Source organism: Hevea brasiliensis, unplaced genomic scaffold (assembly GCF_030052815.1).
Source record: "Hevea brasiliensis isolate MT/VB/25A 57/8 unplaced genomic scaffold, ASM3005281v1 Scaf396, whole genome shotgun sequence".
Classification (NCBI taxonomy): Eukaryota; Viridiplantae; Streptophyta; class Magnoliopsida; order Malpighiales; family Euphorbiaceae; genus Hevea; species Hevea brasiliensis.
In genome coordinates, this window is record NW_026614913.1 from 82608 (window position 1) to 87745 (window position 5138).

General features: G+C 35.4%; 1 non-coding gene across 1 annotated transcript; it reads left to right on the forward strand.

Moving 5' to 3' along the window:
- The first annotated feature begins 3365 nt into the window (after positions 1-3365).
- LOC131177301 (small nucleolar RNA R71) lies at positions 3366-3472 on the forward strand. Its single transcript, XR_009146875.1, has one exon. It is a non-coding gene; the product is annotated as a small nucleolar RNA R71 (small nucleolar RNA).
- Positions 3473-5138: the final 1666 nt, after the last annotated feature.

The window sequence follows — 5138 nt, forward strand, 5'->3', positions numbered from 1 at the left end:
AACCTAGATTTAGCTTCTTTCTTGCTCATTAAATACCTTATTGCTGCATGATCAGTGAAAACAATTACCTTTGAGTTGACCAAATAAGAACGAAACTTATTGAGTGCAAATACTACCGCAAGGAACTCCTTTTCAGTTGTGGCGTAATTGACTTGAGCTTCATCAAGGGTTCGGCTTGCATAGTAAATGGCATAAGGTTTTCTATCTTTTCGCTGGCCAAGGACAGATAAAACATCAAACTCGCTTGCATCACACATAATTTCGAATGTCAAAGTCCAATCCGGGGGTTGCATAATAGGAGCTGTTGTTAAGGCCGTCTTTAACCTGCAAAAAGCAACCATACAATCTTGATTAAAATCAAATTTAACATCATGATTCAAAAGATTTGTTAAGGGTTTAGCAAGTTTAGAAAAATCCTGAATAAATCGCCGGTAAAACCCAGCATGTCCAAGGAAACTCCGCACTCCTTTGACAGTGGTTGGAGGTGGCATTTTTTCAATAATTTCTATTTTAGCTCTATCCACTTCAATTCCCCTATTTGAGATTAAATGCCCTAGAACGATCCCCTCTTGGACCATAAAGTGGCATTTCTCCCAATTCAACACCAGATCATTATCAGCACATCTCTGCAAAATCTTAGACAAATTAGTCAAGCATGAATCAAAATTAGTTCCATATACTGAAAAGTCATCCATGAAGACCTCCATAATTTCTTCAATAAAATCAGAAAAAATAGCCATCATGCACCTTTGAAATGTGCCAGGTGCATTACACAATCCGAATGGCATCCTTCGATATGCAAAAGTGCCATAGGGACATGTAAAGGTAGTTTTTTCTTGGTCATCAGGATGGATTGGAATTTGAAAGAAACCAGAATATCCATCTAAGTAACAAAAGAATGAATGCTTGGCTAATCTCTCTAACATTTGATCCATAAAAGGAAGGGGAAAATGGTCTTTTCTTGTGGCATTGTTCAACTTCCTATAGTCTATGCACATTCTCCAACCTGTAACAGTTCTAGTGGGTATCAATTCATTATTTTCATTTTTAACAACTGTCACCCCACCTTTTTTTGGTACAACATGCACAGGACTAACCCACTCACTGTCAGAAATAGGGTAAATAATTCCAGCAGCTAGTAATTTTAGGATTTCCTTTTTCACAACATCCTTCATTGTAGGATTTAATCTTCTTTGATGTTCAATGGAAGGTTTACTATTTGGCTCAAGGAAAATCCTATGCATACAGACTGTTGGACTTATTCCTTTTATATCATCAATTGCATAACCCAAAACTCTTCTATATTCTCTCAATACTCTCAACAATTTGTCATTCTCAATATTAGTCAAAGATGCATTAATTATAACAGGATATGTTTCATTGGGTCCAAGAAAAGCATACCTGAGGTTGGAAGGAAGAGGTTTAAGATCTACCTTTGGAGCATCCTCTACCTTTAATGATGGTGGTTTGATCTCCAAATTTTGCACTCCTTCAAGTTGAAAAATTGTGGCGTCAGGATGTGGTGGAGAGCTGTCTAAGTGTTGTGCAAAAGTAGCCATGTTGTGATTATCATCATCAATGCTCCCACCATGGACTAAGCAATTTTCAAGTGGGTCTTGTGGATAGCTTTTTCTGAAATGCTCTTGAACAATCTCATCAATAATGTCTACCCACAAACAAGACTCAACTTCTTCATGTTTCCTTTTCATGGCTGGATTGATGTTGAATATCATTTGATCATCTCCCACTCTAAGTGTCAATTGCTCACCCTTCACATCAATTAATGCACCAGCTGTTGCCAAAAAGGGTCTTCCCAATAAGATAGGAACTTTTGTGTCTTCTTCCATATCTAAAATGACAAAGTCCACCGGAATGTAGAATTTCCCAACCTTGATAGGCACATTTTCAAGAATGCCTTGGGATATTTAATTGAGCAGTCGGCCGATGAAAGATACATGTTTATGGGCTTCAGCTCTCCCATATTCAGCTTCTCATATATTGAAAGTGGCATTAGACTAACACTAGCTCCAAGGTCACATAATGCATTTGCCACATAATTATCACCTATATGATAAGGAATGGAAAACACACCTGGATCTTTGAGTTTGGGAGGTAACTTCTTCTGAATTATAGCCTTTGCATTGCTCTCCCAAGTTGATGGTGTCATAATCTTCTAGCCTTCTCTTGTTGGAAAGAATCTCCTTTAAAAATTTGGCATAACTTGGCATTTGAGATAGTGCCTCAGTGAATGGCACATTGATATACAACTTCTTTAGCACTTCAAGGAATTTGCCAAATTGTTTGTCTAGCTTGTGCTTAATGAATCTTTGAGGGTAGGGAAGGGTGGGCTTGTAAGGTTCAGGTGGGATGTATGGTTTCTCTCCCTCATCTTGCTCACTTTTGCTTTCTTCTTCTTTTTCATTTTTCTTGCTCTCAACTGAATTTTCTTCTTTTGTGCTCTCTTTTTCTTCTCTCTTGTTTTCACTCTCTTGACCAACTTTTTTACCACTTCTCAAGGTCACCAACTTACATTGTTCATGAGGGTTTTGTGGTTGGCTAGGTAGTTTCCCATAGGAATTGCTTCCTGATGAGCTTGCTTGTTGCGCCAATTGAGTCTCAACATGCGGTTGTGGACTTGTAATTGATCCATGGTTTGTCTCATGTGTTGCATTTCTTCCTCCAATTTGTTATTCATCTTGCTTTGTTCAGCAAAAAATTTCTCCATCATGCTCTCCAAGGTTGGCTTTGGTTCATGAGGTGGAAGGGATTGTTGTGCTCTTGCTTGATATCCAGGTGGTGGTTGCCTTGTGGGCTGAAATTGAGGCTGAAATTGAGGCTTGTTCTGCTGCATAAACTGCTGGTTATGAGCATAATTTGAGCTTTGGCCTTGTTGAGCAAAAGTTGCTTGTGGTCTCCATGTTGAGTTGTTCATATTAGAATAAGAATTTCCCATAGGTTTTTGTTGATAACCTCCTGCATAAGCAGCTTGCTCTTGCAAATAATCATCACCATAAGAAGAGTAATCAACTCCACAACTTTGAGTTCCATTTGTGAAGGCAACTTGTTGCATAGTTGTAGGAGTTGAGGTTGTTGCCTTTGTGCAAAAATCACTAAGAAGCTGAGTCAACTGATCAAATTTTGCATTCATGTAGTTAACTGAGTCAAGTTCATAGATCCCAGCTTTCTTTGGCTCAAGTGCTCTAGGATTTCCCCATAAATGGGTATTATGAGCAATCTTCTCTAATAGATCATAGCATTCTTCACTTGTCATTCTCATGAAATCTCCTCCTGCTTGTGAATCAATTGTGTTTCTTATGGCTGGAGTAACTCTGGTGTAGAAATTCTGAACAATCATCCATTTGGGTATTTCATGATGAGGACATTGCCTTTCAAGCTCCTTAAATCTCATCCAAGATTCATACAAAGTTTCATCATCTCTTGGTTTAAAAGCTACCATCAAATTCCTCAAATGAGTAGTTTTCCCAGGTGGGAAAAATTGAGATAGAAAAGCTTGAGATAGCTGCTCCCAAGTAGCTATAATAGCTTGTGGGAGTGAGTCATACCACTCCAATGCTGAATCCCGAAGAGAAAATGGAAATAATGTGAGCCGAATAACTTCATCAGAAACTCCAGGTTGTCTTTGTGTACCACATATCATCAAAAATTTCTTCAAATGAGAATGAGGATTTTCAAGTGGGCTACCTCCAAATTGTGAATTCTGAACCATTTGAATAAGACCAGTTTTTAATTCAAATTGATTAGCTCCAATAATAGGTCTATTATCTCTCACATCAGTACATCTAGGAAAAGCATAGTCTAACATGGATCTTCTTTGAGGATTATTTTGATTAACCCTGACATTTTGCCGTTTTGCTCATTTGCTCAATTGTTTCCACAAATAGCTCTATTTAGAGGCTCCATATATTCTATTGTCTCCTCATGCTCAAATATTTGTTGTTCTTCTTTTACTTCTTTTCTTCTCTTGTACTCCTTTTTGTTGGCTCGTGAATTTTTCAATTTAGGTTGAACAACAATTGATATCACTTGTGCTTTTAATCGTCTCATAAACAAGAAAAGTACCTGAAAAACACAAGGAACAATAGTGAAAATAAAAGAAAATAAAAATTCTAATTAGCTTAAAACAATTAAAATCCAACTTAAAAACAAACAATTCCCCGGCAACGGCGCCAAAAACTTGATACGGTGTCCGCAAGTGCACAGGTCACAGTAGTATAGTTTTAAAAATTGATATAGATCCACAGAATTGTGCTTCAATTGGAAATAACAGTATCAGCAAATTAGAATGACAAAAATTAAAAGATATTAAAAATAAAATCTAAAAATTAAAATTAAGACAAAAATTAAAGATGTAAAATGAAATTTGGAATTAAAATTGGTATTTGAGGAATTAAAACTAGATCAATCAATTAACTAAAATTAATTAAACTAGATTACCCAAAAATTAATTTGAAATATCTATTTATGAAATTGAGAGAAATTAAATCTAAATTAAATCTAAATAAAAATAAAGTGATTATAGAAATTGGATTTAAATTGGATTTAAATTTAAATTGCTATTTATGAGGTTTGGAGGATTTATATCTAATTTCAATGAAAAATAAATTGATTCTAGAGATTGGATTTTCAATATTGTTTGCATGTGGTTTTTCCTAATTTAGCCAAACACATGAGAATTGCAATTTTGAGGAAATCAATTCTTAAATTTTTGAAACCTTTTCAAGCATCTCAAAATTGGTTTTCATTAAATCAAACCACTGTTTTCACGGTATTTCAAATCTAACAAAAACCCAATTAATGCTCTAATTGATTTTGGAAAGTTCCCTTAATCTTCTTAGCTTATTTCTAACACCAAGAAAATAAAGTTTATTGCAAGATTATCCATCCCCAATATTCACTTTTGTCCATCTATTAAGGATTAAAACTTAACTTAATGAGGGCCCATTCATCAAGCAAGGAAATAAGCACACAAGCAATAAATCAAAATATAACAATCTTCATTTAAATGGCTAAATCGATTCAAAACCACAAAACAAATCAATATTTACAAACCCATCTCTAGAATCTCAATCAACTACTCACAAATCATTGTTTAAAGACAAACCCAAATGAAGAAATGA